This window comes from Bos grunniens, chromosome 4 (assembly GCF_055505025.1).
Source record: "Bos grunniens cultivar Pamir isolate PY7600 chromosome 4, Bosgru_T2T1.0, whole genome shotgun sequence".
NCBI classification, from domain to species: Eukaryota; Metazoa; Chordata; class Mammalia; order Artiodactyla; family Bovidae; genus Bos; species Bos grunniens.
The window spans coordinates 41,926,802-41,949,175 of record NC_141168.1 but is presented as its reverse complement, the minus strand read 5'-3'; the positions used below and the strand labels follow the sequence as shown (position 1 = coordinate 41,949,175).

Below are 22,374 nucleotides of genomic sequence, written 5' to 3'. Positions count from 1 at the left end.
GTCTTAAACCAGTTAAAATTTTGCCACAAATTGGCACTGGTCCATGGATCAGCATTTTGCAATTACAGTATTCTTTTAGGGAAGACTCCAAGATAAAAACGGACAGCCTTTTGATATACATTTTTAGTAATGCTTTCACATTACTGAACTCCTGAGAAAGATGGGATCATTCCTTTCTCAGACCGTATGTATGTTTGGCATACTTTAATATGTCACATGCTTTATTGCACTGTCCTGTCTTCCTCTCATACATATTGGGAGGGCAGGGACCCTTTCAGGCTCTCCATGCTTCTGCAAAAAAGCAGGATGGACTGGTTTTCACTGGGAGCTGTTCTTTTGTGTGTGTACTCTTGTACACAGACAATGGCCCCTTAACCTCCAGTCATCACCCTCCACAGGGAGCCAGAAACTCAGCCTAAACATTGTTGTTGAGATTAGAAATAATTTTTTTTCAAGTCAAGTGGGTGGATTTTTTAGAATATGGAAATGATAAGTTTTGCAACTGAGTCCTTCTGTATTCTGTTTCTGATTTCTAATGTTAATAGATACATTACAGTATTTAGGTAACTTTTTTTTTTCTTAAACTGATTTAAAAACTAATATTGTGGATGGGAGCTGAGAAACAAAGTGTAGCTGGCAGTGTGATTGATGATTGCTGATTTTCTCAGGGAAATAGACCCCAAACCTTGGTCTGGAAGAGGAAGAGTGAGACGAAATTAAATTGGCTTGTCCAGTAAAAAATGGGCTTCCCAGGTGGCTCAGTGGTAAAGAATCTGCCTGCCAAGGCAGGAGATGCAAGAGATGGGTAGATCCCCTGCAGAAGGAAATGGCAACCAGCTCAGTATTCCTGCCTGGGAAATCCCATGGACAGAGAAGCCTGGTGGACTACAGTCCATGGGGTCGCAAAGAGTCGGACACGACTAGTGACTGAGCACACACAAGCACTTGCATGCCTCATAAAATAAGGAGAACTCAAAATTTTCATGACAACTTAAAAGGAAGGCAGAGTGAAATGAGGAATAAGGAAAGATGGGGGCAGTTGTGTGGAAAGAGGTCAAAAGTGAGGTTCAGCCACAGAGCTGCTTCCTGTGGGGGAAACGGCCCGGAAACTTCCAGGAACAGGAGCATCTCATACACACTAACAGGCAGTCTCCAGCCATCTGCTATATGACTATGTGAGTTCCCTCTTAACTCTGACTCTTTCTGAAACTTTGTTAAAACTTTGTTAAAAAATAAGATATTTTACCCATCTTATTGTGGGTAAAACCTATGTGGAAAATTATGGAAAAATATACACATTTCCACATTTGGTTTGATGCAGAGTAGACTGAGGAAGCAGATGCAAGAGTTGAGAATCTAAATGAAACAGATAATTAAACAGAAGGAAGATATTAGGAGAGGGAGCCACTATGAGAAATGGAAAGTCCCTGGGATTCCTGGGAAATATAGTTAAATGAGGGTGAAACTCCTTTTTAGTTTTTATTTCAATGTCATAGAGAAGGGTGCTTCCATAGGATGGAGGACTTAGAAACACCCATACAGCTGATTCTTGGGTTGCGCTAGTAATTCACCTGATGATTTTAGAAATGGCAGCTTCTCCTGACTTGCTGCTGAACCAGCTGAGTGATGTTTTCAACTTTAGCATGTAAACACGGTCAGGAATCCTGCCTACCACATCCAAGATCCTCACGTCCCAGGAGAACCGTCCTAGAATTTTACTCAGCACCCAGAACTTTTTGTAGGAAGATGATTATCTGGTAAGACTCCTTCAAAATTAACTGGTTTAGTATTCAAGCTCATAAAACTATATATATATATATTTTTTCCTCTAAAAATTATGAGATTTTTTGAGAGAGGAACATCAAACAGAAATTTCTGAGATCAAGAACAGGAAATGAGTGATTCAGCAGGCTGGATTTCACCCAAGGAGCTGTCTTCACAGCTGTAGGGAATAGCTGAGAAAAGTTCCAGGGGCCTTGCCTGGTACTGCTTGGAAGCAGTCGGGCTGGGAACCACAAGAGAGCTCTCTGGAGCACAACGGAGGACGGTTGGAAAGCCTGGCTTAGGCTCCCCAGAAATATGTCAGTCTGGTGCCACTGCTCCACTGGAATATCCTTTAATTGCCCCTGACTCCACATTTGGAAGTGGTCCAGGGTGAGTCAGGATTTGGGAGAGTGGGAGCCTCTTGCCAGGCAGGAGCATTCAGGTGTTTGTTCTGCTCCAAGGGACTAAAAAGACAATTTATCCTGGAAGCTGGTGCTGCCGTGCTGTGTTCCAAAACTGAATATGGTGCTGGTTATTGAAGGAGGACTACCCTTTGGGCAGGGCAAGTGAGCTCAATTGCCACTTCTTCATTTGTTTATTCTCTGTCTGTCTAATCTAATCTAAACACCTCACCCTGCCTGTTATCATCTAGTGATTCTATGTGCCCAACTCTGGTGAGTCCACGGAGAAACATTTTGGAGGGCATTGCTTGGGTAATATGACTGGAGAGCTGCTATTGGAATAGAGGAGTAGCCCTCAAGTGTGTCTTCTTGAACCCACTGTGCCTTGATTTTAGCAGGGAGTAAAACCCTTCTACATCCTGTGGTAAGCATTTGTGGTACTTAATCAGTCCCCAAACTTGTCCCATACATCCTTCTCCTGCCACAGCCACCTGCATACCCATGGTCAGGTACTTTTCAACCACGTGCCCTGATTTCCTGTAAACAGATCTGTTTAGCGGGTCTCCCTGTCTCCAGATTTTTCACGTTCTCATGCATCCTTCTTCCCTCCCTCAGTTGAATCTTTCTCAAATGTTATTTTCATCATGTTACTCTCCTGCTCATGGCTAACAAACCTAAATAGTACAGAGAGACTTTTAATACAATGTGATAGTCTCAAATTCCACTTCTTTCTAACCTGGAGCCAACCATTTGCAACCTGTTCTCTCTCTGTTTAAAAACATTTTTGATTGTGGCAAAATGTCCAAAACATAATAGTCACCATCTTAACTGTCTTTACATGCACAGTTCAGTGACATTCAGGATATTCACCTTCTCAATTGTATAACCGATTCTGTTTCATGATTTTTATGGTTGCCTCCGTGTAACAGAAGTTTTCTTCATAAAATGCTGGTTTTGTCTGTCACCTGAAGATATTTCCTTTCTATTTTCTCCTAAAATGTGCATTCAGTTCACTTATTTGCTATCTCCTCCTCCTTCTTCAACCCAAATAACTATGTAAATGTTTCAAATGTGACTCTAACTCTGTTTATTACTTTAGGAGCTTAACATTTAAACAACCATCTCTTTACTGTAAATGGTAGGAAGCATCTCTCTCATTGTCCATTTGAAAGTCAAATAGGCCTCATTTTCTAAAGGTAAAAGGAGAATTATAAAACCAGCTTATTTACCAAACTACCACATAATGATTGAGTAAAGTTTTGGATTTTTTTTTTTACTGGAATCCCCAAGTGACCCAAGGTTATAGGCATAAGGCCAAATTACTGTGTTTTATTTCCCAGTTTAACTTTATGAAGGCTTCTAAACAATGTCAGTCCTTTTCAGTGATGTTGCTTTTGCGAGGGAAGGGCCAGGCATTAGAGATGCCATACGCACCACTGCTTGAGATTTATGGCCGAGTGTCTCTAGTGTATTCAAGTCATCCTTTGGGGGAATTTTTTTGGCAGCATTTGTACTGTGTTTCTGCCTCAGAGCCTGCTGCACAGCTCTTATTCTTGAGACCTGATTACTGTATTTCCTGGATTTCATGTTCTCTTTTTAGTTAAATCTCTTATTTTCCCAGTGTTTATTCTTTAGTAGCTTTTTAAGAATGGGTGCATGAATGGTACATTTTCTAAACCCTTGCATGTCTGAATTGTTTATATTTTGCATGTACACTTCATAAATAGTTTAGGTCTTTTTGACTCTTGTTCAATACAATTCACATAACATAAAATTCATCCTTTTAAGGTATTCACTTCAGTGGTTTTTAGTATATTCACAAAGCTGTCAACCATTGTCACTAATTCCAGAACACTTTCCTTATACATTTAGTGTCTAACTTGTATGTGTTTCTGTGTCCAATCTCTTATGTAAATTCTTGAGAGCAAGGACTACACATTAAACACTTGGTACAAAGCAAAGCAGTTGCTCGTTTACATATTGAGTAAGAGGGAGGGTAAACAAAAGTCTATAGACTTGCACTGCTGGCTGGATGCAGCAAGCACCGTGTGGTAGGATTTGCAGATAGCCTGTGGGAGCTGAGAGCAGCCTCCAACCAACAGCCAGTAAGCCACATGTAAATCACTTTGGATGCTTTAGCACTCAGTACATGCTCGGTTCCTTTTATAAACTTCCCTTTCTCACCTGTTCATGGTCACAAAGTTAACACTATACACAAATCTTGTTTTGTTTAACTTTTCCATCCTCATTAGTACAATGCTTCTCTTGGAAGCCTCTGGCCCAGCCATAGCTGGGGGTTTTGTGCAGCACACCCCTCAGAGCATTTGCAGAAGGTTGTTCATCCACATGACTTGCATCTTGAACTTTGCAGCTAAACAGGAAATAAACATCCAAAGAGATAATATGTTGAACTCTATTTACCTATCAGGATTTGGTTTCCTGTATTAAACCCTCTTGTTCTCAGGTTTCCAAGAATCTCCTAGAAAACATGGCATGCAACTCTGCCTTATACTTGACTCCAATTTGTACCTGTGCAGATACCCAGGACTTGTATCCCCTCAAACTGATTAAATAGGATGGCACATGATGGTTAAGCATTGGAGGTTGGTGTGCTCACTGCCTGAGTCTGACCTTGTTCTTAGGAGCCATTTTATACTTTCCAGGGACACATTTTTCTCAAACTTGTATCACTAAGGTTTCTGGGCAGAAGATACAGCAGAAAAAATATTGAGGTGGGGAAATATTTGGAGCATTTGAGAAAATAAAAGAAAGCCAAGGTGTTTGGAAAATGATGAATGTTAGCGTATCAGGAAATGAAACTGTAGAGGTAGAAGAAGGCTGAAATAAATAAATCCCTGCTGACTGTGGCAATGACTTTGAAAATTTTCCAAATTATAATGAGGCATTTATTTTTTTAACAATTTAGTTAATCAAATAAACAAGTGAACTTAAGTAACAGAATATTACCTATAGTACCAGCTTGCTATTTCCCTGGAAGTCAGTCTCTTTAGTTTTCTTTTTCTTAGTTGGGTAAGATTCTACAAAGAATAACTCTTAACTTGCTATCTTCTATGTCTTACTCTTCTTTTTTTATATTTTCCATCTCTCCGCCACACCTTAGGTAAATTTATTCAGTTCCACCTTCCAGTTTACCATCATTTCATTTATTTAATTCATTGATGGTATTTTCCTTTAACAAAATTACTGTCTCTGTTTCTAAAAGATTTTAAACAGATATGCCTGACCAGTTTGTTCATTTTATGTTTCTTACTAATATTTTACAGTCTGTATTTATTTTGAAATATTTATACATACTGACTCTATATTCTGTATTTTATCATTTTTATATTAATAGTCCTTGAGGGGCTCTTATCTTTGTTCTTAGTTGCTGACTTTTCTTTTTTTTTTTTAGTTCTACCAGTTTATTGCTACCAACCTGTCACCCTCCACCCTCATGCACACATGCTAAGTCATGTAACCCCATGGACTGCAGCCCACCAGGCTCCTCTGTCCATGGAATTCTTCCAGGCAAGAATCCTGGAGTGGGTTGCCATTTCCTTCTCCTAGTTGTTGACTTTTCTTGTGGAGGACTATTTCCTTAAACGTAAGGAAATATATTGCTGTAAGCTAGCATCTGGTTGAACATGAGCTGTGGAAGCAATGGTGATAAGTTTCTTCAGAAAAAATATTATTTTATATTAGTAACCTGTTAACATTTTAATTGAAGTTTTTGGCCTTAGATCTTTCTAAATGCAGGCAGTGTGTGTTTGAATTCTAGATCTTCAGGAGAGCAGAATTAAGATTACAAATTATTAATGATAAGCCTTAAGATTACAAATTATTAATGATAATCATTATTATTTTTCCCATTTGCAACAGGAGAAAAAAGACACGTTTCTTTGTGGGCAACTATTTTTCAGTCAGAATGGGCTATATAATGCTGCGTAACAAATAACTCCAAGTGATTTATACCACACTCACAGAGACTTAGACTAAAAGAGTTAATTTCTTGTACAAAGTCTGATTGGGTCCAAAAAGCTCTTTAGGGAAGTTGTCTTCCATGCAGTGGTTTAGAACATATACTACTAAAAAACAAATAAAACACATACACTAGTTTAACTGTGATTTTTCCAACTTAACGTGATACATCAGAATTTACTACAGCAGTAGAAAAGAGCTTGGGGGAGTTAAGCACCAAGAGTTCTACATGAAATGACAAATGTCACTTTCATCTACAACTAATATCTACCACTCTTTTAATTGGCATTGGATTCTTTTTCATCTATTTACATTGTCCTAGCTTAATGCAGAAGACTCAGATGTAGCTCCCTGACTTTGTAGAATATTCCCAGGTGGCACTAAGGATAAAGAACCTGCCTGCCAATGCAGGGGATGTAAGAAACACAAGGTTTGATCCCTGGATCAGGAAGATCCCCTGGAGGAGGGCATGGCAAACAGCTCCAATAGTCTTGCCTGGAGAATCCCCAGGGACAGAGGAGCCTGGGGGCATTACCATCCATAAGGTTGCAAAGAGTCAGACATGACTGAAGTGACTTAGCACAACCTTGTAGAATCCTATAGCTTAATCTATTTGTGGCACGCAAATTTTAATTTCCTAAATTCTATGTTCTTCGTATCAGTATTTGGCTCAGGGAAGTCTTTATTTTTGTAGTGAGTGGCAACCCACTCCAGTGTTCTTGCCTGGAGAATCCCAGGGACGGCGGGGCCTGGTGGGCTGCCGTCTATGGGGTCTCACAGAGTCGGACACGACTGAAGCGACTTGGCAGCAGCAGCATTACTTGCTACTTTGTTTCTCCATTCACTACTTTTTCTCTTTGGGAACTGGGGATTAAGAGAAACCTTTGGGGATTCCCCACAATTACTTTAAAAATATGTTCATGGTAATTTATCCACTGTTAGGGGCACTTTTGAAAACAACTAGTTGGTATTATTTCCAGAAGCAGTTCAAAAAAATATATTTCCAAGTGGCCAGTGACAAAAACATTTGAGACCAGTAGCAGGCCTCTAACTTAAGTTAATGAAGACCCAGGCATTGCTCCATGGTTATCTATAGTGTGGTGTTGGAGTAATTGGCATTCACTTAGTTCAACTTTTGCATACCATAAAATTAAGTTATATGTTCAGTCCTAATGTGATACATTTTTTTTTTTGATGTTCAAGCTGGTTTTATTTTTATTTTTATTTTTTATTTATTTTAAATTTTTAAAAGAAAATCCATCTTGAACCCTCCTCCCTCCTCCCTCCCCATACCATCCCTCTGGGTCGTCCCAGTGCACTAGCCCCAAGCATCCAGCATCGTGCATTGAACCTGGACTGGCATCTCGTTTCATACGTGACATTTCACATGTTTCAATGCCATTCTCCCAAATCTTCCCACCCTCTCCCTCTCCCACAGAGTCCATAAGCCTGTTCTATACATCAGTGTCTCTTTTGCTGTCTCATATACAGGGTTATCGTTACCATCTTTCTAAATTCCATATATATGCGTTAGTATACTGTATTGGTGTTTGTCCTTCTGGCTTACTTCACTCTGTATAATAGGCTTCAGTTTCATCCACCTCATTAGAACTGATTCAAATGTATTCTTTTTAATGGCTGAGTAATACTCCATTGTGTATATGTACCACAGCTTTCTTATCCATTCATCTGCTGATGGACATCTAGGTTGCTTCCATGTCCTGGCTATTATAAACAGTGCTGTGATGAACATTGGGGTACACGTGTCTCTTTCCCTTCTGGTTTCCTCAGTGTGTATGCCCAGCAGTGGGATTGCTGGATCATAAGGCAGTTCTATTTCCAGTTTTTTAAGGAATCTCCACACTGTTCTCCATAGTGGCTGTACTAGTTTGCATTCCCACCAACAGTGTAAGAGGGTTCCCTTTTCTCCACACCCTCTCCAGCATTTATTATTTGTAGACTTTTGGATCGCAGCCATTCTGACTGGTGTGAAATGGTACCTCATAGTGGTTTTGATTTGCATTTCTCTGATAATGAGTGATGTTGAGCATCTTTTCATGTGTTTGTTAGCCATCTGTATGTCTTCTTTGGAGAAATGTCTATTTAGATCTTTGGCCCATTTTTTGATTGGGTCATTTATTTTTCTGGAGTTGAGCTGGAGGAGTTGCTTGTATATTTTTGAGATTAGTTGTTTGTCGGTTGCTTCATTTGCTATTATTTTCTCCCATTCTGAAGGCTGTCTTTTCACCTTGCTAATAGTTTCCTTTGATGTGCAGAAGCTTTTAAGTTTAATTAGGTCTCATTTGTTTATTTTTGCTTTTATTTCCAATATTCTGGGAGGTGGGTCATAGAGGATCCTGCTGTGATGTATGTCAGAGAGTGTTTTGCCTATGTTCTCCTCTAGGAGTTTTATAGTTTCTGGTCTTACGTTGAGATCTTTAATCCATTTTGAGTTTATTTTTGTATATGGTGTTAGAAAGTGGTCTAGTTTCATTCTTTTACAAGTGGTTGACCAGATTTCCCAGCACCACTTGTTAAAGAGATTGTCTTTAATCCATTGTATATTCTTGCCTCCTTTGTCAAAGATAAGGTGTCCATATGTGCGTGGATTTATCTCTGGGCTTTCTATTTTGTTCCGTTGATCTATATTTCTGTCTTTGTGCCAGTACCATACTGTCTTGATAACTGTGGCTTTGTAGTAGAGCCTGAAGTCAGGTAGGTTGATTCCTCCAGTTCCATTTTTCTTTCTCAAGATCGCTTTGGCTATTCGAGGTTTTTTGTATTTCCATACAAACTGTGAAATTATTTGTTCTAGCTCTGTGAAGAATACTGTTGGTAGCTTGATAGGGATTGCATTGAATCTATAAATTGCTTTGGGTAGTATACTCATTTTCACTATATTGATTCTTCCAATCCATGAACATGGTATATTTCTCCATCTATTAGTGTCCTCTTTGATTTCTTTCACCAGTGTTTTATAGTTTTCTATATATAGGTCTTTAGTTTCTTTAGGTAGATATATTCCTAAGTATTTTATTCTTTTTGTTGCAATGGTGAATGGAATTGTTTCCTTAATTTCTCTTTCTGTTTTCTCATTATTAGTGTATAGGAATGCAAGGGATTTCTGTGTGTTGATTTTATATCCTGCAACTTTACTATAATCATTGATTAGTTCTAGTAATTTTCTGGTGGAGTCTTTAGGGTTTTCTATGTAGAGGATCATGTCATCTGCAAATAGTGAGAGTTTTACTTCTTCTTTTCCAATTTGGATTCCTTTTATTTCTTTTTCTGCTCTGATTGCTGTGGCCAAAACTTCCAAAACTATGTTGAATAGTAATGGTGAAAGTGGGCACCCTTGTCTTGTTCCTGACTTTAGAGGAAATGCTTTCAATTTTTCACCATTGAGGATAATGTTTGCTGTGGGTTTGTCATAGATAGCTTTTATTATGTTGAGGTATGTTCCTTCTATTCCTGCTTTCTGGAGAGTTTTTATCATAAATGGATGTTGAATTTTGTCAAAGGCTTTCTCTGCATCTATTGAGATAATCATATGGTTTTTGTTTTTCAATTTGTTAATGTGGTGTATTACATTGATTGATTTGCGGATATTGAAGAATCCTTGCATCCCTGGGATAAAGCCCACTTGGTCATGGTGTATGATCTTTTTAATATGTTGTTGGATTCTGATTGCTAGAATTTTGTTTAGGATTTTTGCATCTATGTTCATCAGTGATATTGGCCTGTAGTTTTCTTTTTTTGTGGGATCTTTGTCAGGTTTTGGTATTAGGGTGATGGTGGCCTCATAGAATGAGTTTGGAAGTTTACCTTCCTCTGCAATTTTCTGGAAGAGTTTGAGCAGGATAGGTGTTAGCTCTTCTCTAAATTTTTGGTAGAATTCAGCTGTGAAGCCGTCTGGACCTGGGCTTTTGTTTGCTGGAAGATTTTTGATTACAGTTTCAATTTCCGTGCTTGTGATGGGTCTGTTAAGGTTTTCTATTTCTTCCTGGTCGAGTTTTGGAAAGTTGTACTTTTCTAAGAATTTGTCCATTTCTTCCTCGTTGTCCATTTTATTGGCATATAATTGTTGATAATAGTCTCTTATGATCCTTTGTATTTCTGTGTTGTCTGTTGTGATCTCTCCATTTTCGTTTCTAATTTTATTGATTTGATTTTTCTCCCTTTGTTTCTTGATGAGTCTGGCTAATGGTTTATCAATTTTATTTATCCTTTCAAAGAACCAGCTTTTGGCTTTGTTGATTTTTGCTATGGTCTCTTTTGTTTCTTTTGCATTTATTTCTGCTCTAATTTTTAAGATTTCTTTCCTTCTACTAACCCTGGGGTTCTTCATTTCTTCCTTTTCTAGTTGCTTTAGGTGTAGAGTTAGGTTATTTATTTGACTTTTTTCTTGTTTCTTGAGGTGTGCCTGTATTGCTATGAACTTTCCCCTTAGGACTGCTTTTACTGTGTCCCACAGATTTTGGGTTGTTGTGTTTTCATTTTCATTCGTTTCTATGCAAATTTAGATTTCTTTTTTGATTTCTTCTGTGATTTGTTGGTTATTCAGCAGGGTGTTGTTCATCCTCCATATGTTGGAATTTTTAATAGTTTTTCTCCTGTAATTGAGATCTAATCTTACTGCGTTGTGGTCAGAAAAGATGCTTGGAATGATTTCTATTTTTTTGAATTTACCAAGGCTAGCTTTATGGCCCAGGATGTGATCTATCCTAGAGAAGGTTCCATGTGCACTTGAGAAAAAGGTGAAATTCATTGTTTTGGGATGAAATGTCCTATAGATATCAATTAGGTCTAACTGGTCTATTGTATCGTTTAAAGTTTGTGTTTCCTTGTTAATTTTCTGTTTAGTTGATCTATCCATAGGTGTGAGTGGGGTATTAAAGTCTCCCACTATTATTGTGTTATTGTTAATTTCTCCTTTCATACTTGTTAGCATTTGTCTTACATACTGCGGTGCTCCCGTGTTGGGTGCATATATATTTATAATTGTTATATCTTCTTCTTGGATTGATCCTTTGATCATTATGTAGTGACCTTCTTTGTCTCTTTTCACAGCCTTTGTTTTAAAGTCTATTTTATCTGATATGAGTATTGCTACTCCTGCTTTCTTTTGGTCCCTATTTGCATGGAAAATCTTTTTCCAGCCCTTCACTTTCAGTCTGTATGTGTCCCCTGTTTTGAGGTGTGTCTCCTGTAGACAACATATGTAGGGGTCTTGTTTTTGTATCCATTCAGCCAGTCTTTGTCTTTTGGTTGGGGCATTCAACCCATTTACGTTTAAGGTAATTACTGATAAGTATGATCCCGTTGCCATTTACTTTATTGTTTGGGGTTCGAATTTATACACCATTTTTGTGTTTCCTGTCTAGAGAATATCCTTTAGTATTTGTTGGAGAGCTGGTTTGGTGGTGCAGAATTCTCTCAGCTTTTGCTTGTCTGAGAAGCTTTTGATTTCTCCTTCATACTTGAATGAAATTCTTGCTGGGTACAATAATCTGGGCTGTAGGTTATTTTCTTTCATCATTTTAAGTATGTCTTGCCATTCCCTCCTGGCTTGAAGAGTTTCTATTGAAAGATCAGCTGTTATCCTTATGGGAATTCCCTTGTGTGTTATTTGTTGTTTTTCCCTTGCTGCTTTTAATATTTGTTCTTTGTGTTTGATCTTTGTTAATTTGATTAATATGTGTCTTGGGGTGTTTCGCCTTGGGTTTATCCTGTTTGGGATTCTCTGGGTTTCTTGGACTTGGGTGATTATTTCCTTCCCCAGTTTGGGGAAGTTTTCAACTATTATCTCCTCAAGTATTTTCTCATGGTCTTTCTTTTTGTCTTCTTCTTCTGGAACCCCTATGATTCGAATGTTGTAGCATTTAATATTGTCCTGGAGGTCTCTGAGATTGTCCTCATTTCTTTTAATTCATTTTTCTTTTATTCTCTCTGATTCATTTATTTCTACCATTCTATCTTCTAATTCACTAATCCTATCTTCTGCCTCTGTTATTCTACTATTTGTTGCCTCCAGAGTGTTTTTAATTTCATTTATTGCATTATTCATTATATATTGACTCTTTTTTATTTCTTCTAGGTCCTTGTTAAACCTTTCTTGTATCTTCTCAATCCTTGTCTCCAAGCTATTTATCTGTGATTCCATTTTAATTTCAAGATTTTGGATCAATTTCACTATCATTATTCGGAATTCTTTATCAGGTAGATTCCCTATCTCTTCCTCTTTTGTTTGGTTTGGTGGGCATTTATCCTGTTCCTTTATCTGCTGGGTATTCCTCTGTCTCTTCATCTTGTTTAAATTGCTGAGTTTGGGGTGTCCTTTCTGTATTCTGGCAGTTTGTGGAGTTCTCTTTATTGTGGCTTTTCCTCGCTGTGTGTGGGTTTGTACAGGTGGCTTGTCAAGGTTTCCTGGTTAGGGAAGCTTGTGTCGGTGTTCTGATGGGTGGAGCTGTATTTCTTCTCTTTGTTCAGTCGCTCTGTGGGGAGGGAGGGAGGGATGCTGCAAACAAATAACACTGGCGTGCGCTCGCAGTGCCTCAGCCACACTGGGTCTGCCCCCGCTCACAGCGCGTGTAGCCTCCCTGCCCACACTGCTCGGGCTCTAGGTTGTTCCACCGGGAACAATCCGAGGCTGGCCCTGGGTTGCATGTACCTCCCAGGTCCAAGCCGCTCAGGTTCAGGCACTCGGGTAGTCCTCAGAGGCGCAGACTCAGTTGGGCCTGAGTTTTGTGCTCTTCCCAGGTCCGAGCAGCTCAAATGATGAGGTGTTTGGCGAGCGCCAATGCTGCGACTTATCGCCTCCCCACCACTCGGTTATCTGGGTGTAAAACCGGCACACCTTCTCAGGCAGATGTTAACCGTCCAGACCCCCAAAAAGTTTTAGTTAGCAAAGAAGCCTGCTTACAGTTTTATAGATAATGTCTCTCTGGGGCTGCGATTGCCCCCTTCCGGCTCTGGCTGCCTGTCACCGGAGGGGGAAGGTCTGCAGCCGGCTATCTCTGATCAATTCTTTGTTCCGTGCACGGGCCTGGCGGCGTCTTAGGTTGGGGCTGGCTTTTCGCGTGGTAGATATCCCACAGTCTGGTTTGCTAGCCCAAATTATTTCGCTCAGATAGTGCTCAGGGTATTCAGGCCAGATTCTTACTCTAAGCGATGCAGCCCGCGCTGCGCCTCCCTGCCCAGCCCCCGCTTGCTAATGGCGCGTGCAGGCGTCTGCGCTGCTTCTCCGCTGGGGGAGTTATCGTAGGACTCACAATCTTCGAGTTTTAATTGTTTATTTATTTTTTCTTCCTGTTATGTTGCCCTCTGTGCCTCCAAAGCTCGGCATAGATTCGGCAGTGAGAAGGTTTCCTGGTGTTTGGAAACTTCTCTCTTTTTAAGACTCCCTTCCCAGGACGGAACTCCGTCCCTCCCTCTTTTGTCTCTTTTTTTGTCTTTTATATTTTTTCCTACCTCCTTTCGAAGAATTGGATTGCTTTTCTGGGTGCCTGATGTCCTCTGCCAGCATTCAGAAGTTGTTTTGTGGAATTTACCGGACGTTTAAATGCTCTTTTAATGAATTTGTGGGGGAGAAAGTGTTCTCCCCGTCCTACTCCTCCGCCATCTTGGCTCCTCCTCCGACAATAGTATTTTTAAACGTAGGCCGCAGGCGTCCTTCTGTTCTCCCGAAGGAGAGGAGACACTGAGGCCTCCCCGGTTGGATCTTAGAAGCCCAGGCATAATTAGTAAGCATGGCGGGTTCTGCGCTCCAGATGGAGACTCAGCCAGAATTTGGGAGAGAGAGCGACATGGGGAGACCAAGTTTTGGTGAACAAGGCCCCCATTTTTTGTGGAGTAGAATTGTATGGTAATGCTAGAAGATTTAACTGGGAGCTAGGAGGAACATATCAGTCTACACATGCAATCTTCAGGAAGCTGTTTTGGAGCTTGATGGTAGGAAACCCGTTAAGAAAACCAAAATCGACTTGTATCAAAGAAATTTAAAATAGAGGAGGCAATATTTACATGTCTGATAATTCTGATTCTGCTAGTATTGCTCCCACAACTCGCTAGACTGGAACAGCCTCACAGGGGAGTCAGATACAGGCCTTTCTACTATCAGGCCCAGACCACCCACACACTGTTCCTTCTGCTTCGGAGCAGACCCCATGCCCTCACCCACATCTCTTGACTTGATGGCAGTCGTTCTTACTCTATTGTGTGAATGGGGGTCATAACTCTCCCTGCCTCTGAAGATAGGCTTATCTTTTTTAATGCGGGGGTAAAAAACTTCAGCAAATATAGAGGCATTCTGAAATATTTGTAATCCAATTTTCTATTTGTTGTGGTCCCTGGTTTTCCTTTTCAAGAAGGAAGCTGGGATATAGATTATTCTCTGTTCATATAGAATAGAAGGACTTACCAATGCTCTCCTGCAGGTGTGACTGTGATCCCTCACTCCAAGAATCCCTCTCCTTCCTGGCAGGCATGTCATAAGATGCCACCAAAGCTCAGGTGAGTGCTCACTTTTCTTGGGGCCAGGAGATTAAACTGAGTCAGACCCTTCCCATAGGATCTCTTTCCCATAAACATATGTTAACCAACATGTCATCTGGGAGGTTGCTGGGGCGCTGACTGGTGTAGCACTGCAAAGCTGGACGGGTTAATTCACATTCCGAATGGGACTTAGTGAGTGCCATACCTATAAGCAAAAATTAGGAAGAAAAAGCTGGGAAATATCATCTTTCTTTCAGGTGAGTCTATACTGGAATGTGGGGATTGATATTGGAAGGAAATTAGTGGTCTTTGCACCTTGAATAATTATTTAACAAATAGCTATCAGACGTATCCTGGCCAGTCTCAACACCTTGTTAGGCAACTGAGGTATGAAAGTGAGAAAAGCAGAGATTATACCCTGGTTAGTAAGACAAACAAACAAATCAGTACACAGAGACAGCAGTTTAAGTGCTAGAAAGAATATTGTAAAGTTAAATAATAAAATAAAAAAAAAATATCAAGCTCTTTTGCATGCTCATGTGGGGTTTTCCTTCCCAGTTGGCACAACAGTGTTGTTAAACTAAGGGCAATGTTTAGTGCAGATATAGGTGCCAAGTATTGCTCTAATCCTGCCCCATACCAAAAATGTCCATCCCTGTGACCCTGAGGCAAAATGACCAGCAAGTAGCACAAGGAGAAACTTTGCTTTTCACCTGGGACACTCTGACCCCAAACCATAGTGTAGAGCTCTACTTGCCTGAACCACGAGTCACCCTCCTGTGCTGAAACCCGCGTGAGCTGGGGGATGACTGGGTTTTGCATCACATTCAAAAAACACGGATTCAAAAACTCTTGAAGAGTAATGTAAACCTTTGCTGATGTTCTTCTAGAAGACATAGTAAAAGATTGAATTACTTCAACATGTGTATGAAGTGAAGTGAAGTGAAGTCACTCAGTCGTGCCTGACTCTTTGTGACCCTTTGGACTGTAGCCTACCAGACTCCTCTGTTCATGGGATTTTCCAGGCAAGAATATTAGAGTGGATTGCCATTTCCTTCTCCAGGGGATCTTCCGACCCAGGGATTGAATCTGGGTCTCCCGCATTGTAGACAGACGCTTTACCGTCTGAGCCACCAGGGAAGCCCTCAACACGTGTATAGTGTCTTAAAACTCTTTTTTTTAATTTGATGAAAATGTTGGAAGTTTAAATTCTTCTTCACATTTCTACCTCCCTCAAGTCTTCCCAGAGGGTTAGCTGCCCCAATCTCTCCTTCTTTTCTTCCCGTTTAGTTTTGCTTTCCCTCAGAACCTCAAAGCCAACCTACAATGGCTTAAAGTTCTTTATCCCTCTCTTGCGTCTCTCCAGATGGACTGTTTGGCTCTTCCCCATGTAAATCCCTTCAGAAATTTAACATTTCTTCATCAGTGCTGGCTCACCTGACATCAGCCTGGCATCTCCGTCTGGCTCTTCCAAGGTCACTTTGCAAGGTCCAGCTTAGTCTGCCGGTGACTGTCTCTCATGTAAAATCTGGAAGGCAAACCAGAAGAAGCCTTCATTCTGGAGGAGATGCAGTAAGTTGCATGGCCAGAGGAAGATCTCAACAGCCACCTGCTTTGGCAGCTGAGATTACTGGTAGCTGCTGGCCCAGCAATTTCTAAGATTCACTGCCGCTTTGGGTCTGGCTCCAGGAGCCCTATCTCTGAGCTTTGCTCCCCCAGTGACTCTGGTGGAGGTAAAGCCATCCTTCCCTGTACAAAAGCCCTCCCCACCAGAAATGTCTAAGTTACAATGCTCAGACATCTGGTTTACCTGGGATGGTCCCATTTATACCTGTTTTTCCCAATTAATTGTTAATAACAGCCCTCTTTGCTCTCAAAATGTTCCAGATTGACTGATAAATTTTAAGACAGGTTTACCAGGCAAGGCTCTTGTTTCTCTGATGGCATCCTGCCTGACATTCCTTATGATTCTCTCCAGTCATTGGTCTGAGATACAAGAAACAGGGAAGCATGTGAATATTTCCTTTCTCTTCTTGCCACACTTCAGATGAGGTATCACCAAGTAACCTCTGGGTGGAGCCCTCTTGTGTCTCTGGTCCTGGGGCAGGTCTTGTGTGCAGCAGGGGCAGCCCTCAGAGAAACTGAGCTTTTCTATCTGAAGAAGAAAGCCCACACCCAACATTTGCTCGGAAACCACTGTTAGCTCCACCGCTAGAAACATGGCTTGATGTCAGGTCTTTGAACTTGACCAAACCAGATCATCAACTCCCCGCCTTGAGGGTGAAGAGAAATGAATTAGAGGAGAGAGATGGTCTTGACTTCCCTCAAGAGACAAAAGTGTCTATGGTTTTTATATTGAACTGTCTCCTCTTTCGCTGACAGGCAAAGTTCTGGTGGTAGGATTCTCAGGGTTAGCCAGACCACAGTAATTTCAGTGCTAAATGGTGAACTCAAGATGAGATAGACTAGGAGCAAATTAGTGAACAGCCCTCCCTGCCACTCCAGATGCAGCTGGGTGTCTTCAAACAAGGGAAAAAATTAAGAGAATAGGAGGTATTGAAAAATAACCTCAATAAAGACACACTGCCTCATTTTGAAGTCAGGGGGTCAGAACTGGCCCAGCTGGGTCTCCAGATAACATCCCCCCAACCCCAGCTTTGGGAATAGGAAAGCTCTGGATCTTGGCTCTGCATCAGAGTGACATGCTGAAGATAGAGTTTTTTCTGGACCCCCGAATGCTTTCTCTTTCTTCTGAGTTTGTCCTCTAAAATCCTTGATCCTAAGTCTTTAGATGTGGGAAAAGGGTAAATATAAGGGTATTAGGGGCCATGAATTTCAACTACTGAAATAGGGCTGTTTCATATCCTAAATGACACGAGAAAAGCATTTAATATGAAGAACAGAAATGAGAAGGAAAATGATTAGAATAAAAGGAAATAAGCAGAAGGAAAATTCTAGGAGGTGAAGTAAAAAAAGAGTCTTCCTTTGATTGGAGAAATGGGCACCCAGTTGAGAAAAGGATTTGTCAAATGGTAATACTATTAATGTTGTTTATTTGTTTGGGTTTTTAAATTTTTTTCCCCAGAGCTACAAATTCCTGTCACTTTTGGGAGTAGTAGTTCTGAAAGTTTATATTTCCCCACTTACAAAAAATTTGTATATCCCTGCTTTGTTTTTTATAAGAGATATATTTAAAACAATTTTATTTATTTATTTGGGTATACTGGGTCTTAGCCCTAGGATTTCTTTGGAAGGAATGATGCTAAAGCTGAAACTCCAGTACTTTGGCCACCTCATGCGAAGAGTTGACTCATTGGAAAAGACTCTGATGCTGGGAGGGATTGGGGGCAGGAGGAGAAGGGGACACCAGAGGATGAGATGGCTGGATGGCATCACCAACTCGATGCACGAGTTTGGGTGAACTCTAGGAGCTGATGATGGACAGGGAGGCCTGGAGTGCTGCGATTCATGGGGTCACAAACAGTTGGACACGACTGAGTGACTGAACTGAACTGAACTGAATCCTGGTACATGATATCTTTAGTTGTGGCATGTGAACTCGTAGTTTTAGCATTTACAATCTAGTTCCTGGGCCCCTGCATTGGAAGCATGGACTGTTAACCACCTGTATCATCTACTTAACTACCATCTGCATCATCTTTCCATGCCCGACCGGGACATCTACCCTCCAAATGGAATCTTTACCAACAGCCTCTACCCTGCCTTCTCAGTTCAGTTCAGTTCAGTCGCTCAGTCATGTCCGACTCTTTGTGACTCCATGGACTGCAGTATGCCAGGCCTCCCTGTCCATCACCAAATCCCAGAGTTTACTCAGGATCACCAGGGAAGTCCCATATATATTGCTGCTTTTAATTCTCAGTTAATTCTAGGTTACTCAGTTCAGATTGAGGGGGAAAGCTGAGAAGTGATTTGGATTAGCACCACTGGCTAATTTGGGTAATTCAGGATCTCAAATGTGACTTTCTTTTTTATTTTGTCTTCTAATTTTCTTGAGATATGATTGACATAAAGCAGGGTTAAGTATAAGGTGTACATCATAAGGCTTGACTTACATACAGTATGAAATGATGAGCACACATAAGTTTATTGAATACCTGTCATCTCGTATAGATACGAAATTAAAGAAATAAAAAAATTTTCCTTGTGATGATAACTCTTAAGATTTACTCTTTTAACAATATTCACATATAATGTGCAAAGGTGTTAATTATACTTATCATGTTGTACATTACATCCCTAGTACTTATTTATCTTATAACTGAAAGTTTGTACCTTTTGACGGCCTTCATCCAAATTTCCCTCCCCCACCTCCTGAGTGGCTCAGAGGGTAAAGAATCTGCCTGTAATGCGGGAGACCTGGGTTTGATCACTGGGTTGGAAAGATGTCCTGGAGAAGAGAATGGCAACCCATTCCAGTATTCTTGCCTGGAGAATCTTATGGACAGAGGAGCCTGGCGGGCCACAATGGGGTCACAAAGAGTCAGACACGATTGAGTGAGTAACACTTTCACTTCTTTCACCCCACCTCTGGTATCTTCAATCTGATCTCATTTTCTGTGAGTTTGTTTTCTGCTTGGTTTTGAAGTATAACTGACCTATAATATTATATTAATTCCTGTTATATAGCATAGCAATTTGGTATTTCTATGCATTTCAAAATGATCACCATAATTTTAGTTATGTCACCTTACAAAGATATAGAGATATATCATTATTAAATTATAGAAAACTTTATGGATTCCTCAAAAAATTAAAAATAGAAATACTGTATGATCCAGCAATTCCACTCCGGGATACTTGTCTGAAGAAAATGAAAATAACAAAACAGTAACAGAATCATTGATACAGAGAACAAACTGGCCATTGCCCAGGGTGGGGTGATACAGGGCAAGGAAAGAAATAGGTGGGGGAAGATTAAAAGATAGGTATCCAACTGCAAAATAAATGAGTCACAGGTGTGAAATGTACAATGTGGGGAATAAAGTCAGTGATTACATAATATCTTTATATCATGATTTCCTTTTTTGTCAACTGCATATAAAGCAGTAGCATACCCCTCAGTTTTGTTAATTTTATTTCCTATTCTTAATTCCCTGCCTCATTTTGTCTTCCTTCTCTCTACTTATAATTCAGAGCAGCCACTGATCACCAGCATTTCTGCAAGGTAATCATTATCTACTAGAAATATTTATTGTGATGCTCACATAAATTTACTAAAAACTATTGAATTATATATACTTTTTCCAGGTGGATTGAACAGTATATGAGTTAGTCATTATAAATGCAAAAGAGGGAAATATTTCTTGAGTGTTCAATGCATGAGCAGCAGTTTTCTATTTGTTCAAATATTTTATTTTACATATATTAGAAAATTTAAAATTCCTGCAGAGCCATATGGTAGTACTATAATCATCCCCATTTCTCAGGAGTAGAAGTAAAGTGGGGTTAAACAAATTGCCAAGATCACTCAGTTAGTAAATTGGAGAGTTGGGGTTTGAACCTACATCTCTGAATCAAAAGATTGTGCCCTTTATCACTCTGTGCTAATGCTTCCAATTAAGGTATTTATGAAAATCAATTCAAGATTCACATTCAGTGATTAAGTCATATGATCACCATTTTTGTTTTGTTTCTTTTTAAAAAAAAACATTTAACCACACTGTCTGAATAAAGGAGCTGCTAGCTCGATTGTGTTCTCAGCCAAGGTTTGGACACACCGTGGTGAAGTGGTAGCCCTTCTTGGGGGAGGTCTTCCGTCTTCAGTGAAGAAAAATGCATAAGGACCACAGCTTCCAGGATTGCCAACTCAGAACTTCTACAAATAGTGAATTCCCTTATTTTCTCTCTCTTAAAGTATAGTCAAAGAGTTCTAAGTGAGTTTTTCTGGAAAGTGGTAGCAGATATTTGAAAGAAAAACCCAAAGTTTTTCTATCTGCAGGCAGATATCTGGTAACTACCAAGAATCAAAGCAAATTTAACCACCAGTAAATGCTAGAGTGATAACTCAAAGGTAAGAAACCCAGGTGGAAAAATTGCGTGTGCAAAGATGCATGCATGTGCAGCTAGGCCCTTTACCATTGGCGAATGCACGAGCACAGTCTATGTGAACTACAACATCCTCAGCAGGTTTGTTGATTGAGGCTTTGGTGTGTGGGCAGATGTGGTGGAACATGAACCAGGGAAGGATACTTTGGGACAAGATTAGGAGAAGCCTTGCTATACATTTGGGAGATTAGTTTGCAGGTAAAAAGAAGCCACTGGAGCTTTCATTTTCCCTTTTTTTTTTTCTTTCTTTTAAATTGTGGTAAAATTGTTGTTCAGTTGCTCAGTCATGCCTGACTGTTTGTGACCCCATAGACTGCAGCATGCCAGGCTTCCCAGTCCTTCACCAACTCCTGGACCTTGTTCAAATTCATGTCCATCGAGTCAGTGATGCCATCCAACCATCTCATCCTCTGTCATCCCCTTCTCCTCCTGCCTTCAATCTTCCTCAGCATCAGGGTCTTTTCCAATGAGTCAGCTCTTTGCATCAGGTGGCCAAACTATTGGAACTTCAACTTAAGCCTCAGTTCTTCGAATGAATCTTTAGGACTGATTTCCTTTAGGATTGACTGGTTTGATCTCCTTGCAGTCTAAGGAATTCTCAAGAGTCTTCTCCAATACCACAGTTCAAAAGCATCAGTTCTTCAGTGTTCAGCCTTCTTTATGGTCCAACTCTCACATCCATACATGACTACTGGGAAAATCATAGCTTTGACTAGATGGACCTTTGTTGGCGAAGTAATGTCTCTGCTTTTTAATATACTGTCTATGTTTGTCATAGCTTTTCTTCCAAGGAGCAAGCGTCTTTTAATTTCATGGCTGCAGTCACCATCTGCAGTGATTTTGGAATGCAAGCAAATAAAATTGTGGTAAAATACAGAGAAAATAAAGTGCACTATCTTAATGATTTTTAAGTGTTCATGATTTTAAATACATTAATAGTATGCAATCGTTACCACTACCCATTTACACAACTCTTTTCATCTTATAAATCTGAAACTCTATTATTAAGCAATAACCTCCTGCCCCCGTTCATACCCCTTCAGCAACATCTGGCAACCACCATTCTTTGGCATTTTCTGTCTCCATGATTTGACCTACTCCAAGTATCTCATGTAAGTGGAATCTTTTAATACTTGTCCTTTTGTGACTGGCTTGTTTCACTTAGCATAATGTCCTCAGGTTTGTCTATGTTGCAGAATCTCCTTATTTTTTAAGGCTAACTAATATTATATTATAGATACATACCACCGTTTGTTTATCCATTCATCCTTCAATGGACATTTGAATTGCTTCTGTGTTTTCACTATTGTGAATAATGCTGCTATGACACACCTTTATGAAAATATTTCTTAGAGACTCTGCTTTCAATTCTTTGGATATATACACAGAAGTGAAATTGCTGCATCATATGCTAATTCATAATTTTTTGAGGGACCACAATACTGTTGTCCATAGTAGATGGACTATTTTACATTCCCACCAACAGGGCACAAAGGTTCTAATTTCTCTACTTCCTTGTTATTGTTATTTCTGTTTGTTTGTTTTTTGACAATAGCCATCCTAATGGCTGTGAGGGGATATCTCATTATAGTTTTAATTTCCATTTCCCTAATGATTAGTGAAGTTGGGCATCTTTTTACTGATATTTACTTATCAACCATTTCTATATCTT

The 22,374-nt window shown here is 40.0% G+C and overlaps 1 long non-coding RNA gene across 1 annotated transcript in view; it reads left to right on the top strand.

The window, feature by feature from the left end:
• Positions 1 to 1,986: 1,986 nt before the first annotated feature.
• LOC147373976 (uncharacterized) overlaps positions 1,987 to 22,374 on the top strand; it is a 61,871-nt gene continuing 41,483 nt past the window's right edge. Inside the window, exons 1-2 of the long non-coding RNA XR_015162308.1 lie at positions 1,987 to 2,154; positions 14,579 to 14,654. This is a non-coding gene — a long non-coding RNA (uncharacterized LOC147373976). The remainder of the gene's footprint in view (positions 2,155 to 14,578; positions 14,655 to 22,374) is intronic.